We start from the raw sequence: 1,080 nt of genomic DNA on the forward strand, positions 1-1,080 counted from the left end.
GAAGAGGAGGAATGTCAAATGTTAAAGTAAACAAAAATTGACGCTAGGAAAATAGGTTTGGAAAGGTATTTTTAATAAAATATTCAGATCAAATATATTTAAATGGCCTAATATGTGTTGCAAAAAAAAAGTGACCATGGTGGCACAGAGAAGAAGTTTAACTTTTCCTCGAGTTGTGTGAATAACAAGCACAACCAATTTGACAGCTAACGAGCTTTGATTGAGATTATATTTAAACGTACTTTTATGCCTTGCCGTTCGCATATGTATACACATCAAACTTCATGAGTACCTAGTACTCACGCCTTTTTTTCCAGGATGTTTTAATTCGTATGCCTTTATGGGCGTGGCTCCTGCCTGAAAATCGAAAAAAGGCAATTTTTTAAACTACCACTGAGGCCGCATTACTCTGGCCATCTCATTTATGCGGATATCAGTAGATGGGTATTCAAACAAGCTATCTAACGCTGTCTTTTGTGTTTATAAAATATAAAAATGCCATAACGTTATCGCTTGAAAACTAAAAATCGGGCTGTTGAAAATATACATTTCGGGCATTTTATCAAAAACTGGTCAGTCGATTTTATACTAGGTTTCCACAAATCTAGCCCAAAACCTTAGCTTTCATCCACTATATAGTTTATATCCGGGAAAACTCTTGTTGTGGAGATATTGCGATTCAAATTGAAAAAATGTCGCTCCAAAAAGGGTCAAATGGTTAAAAATTAACATATAAAAATAAACTACGAGACAATCAGACGAATACAGTTGTTTATTTTATCCAAAGTTGGTACCAAGTTGATAAGTTTTTATCATTTCTCATAATTTTTTTAATTTTTAATTTTTTCAAATACAAGGATATGATCATTCTTTTTCGCTTTATTCCGTATGCGAAAAATTATATGTTTCAATGGACACATCGATTTGAATACATAATTTAGATTTAGATAATATTTTTAGCAATTTCTTTTAGAAAAATAAAACATTTAGATTATTGTTTGTATTTTCGTCGATTTTAAATTTGCTACCCCAAAATAATTGATATCAAATAAAACACCTCTTTGAGGTAAAATTTTCGAG

The sequence above is a fragment of the Rhagoletis pomonella genome, unplaced genomic scaffold (genome assembly GCF_013731165.1).
Source record: "Rhagoletis pomonella isolate Grant_MI unplaced genomic scaffold, Rhpom_1.0 Rhpom_scaffold_00001, whole genome shotgun sequence".
Classification (NCBI taxonomy): Eukaryota; Metazoa; Arthropoda; class Insecta; order Diptera; family Tephritidae; genus Rhagoletis; species Rhagoletis pomonella.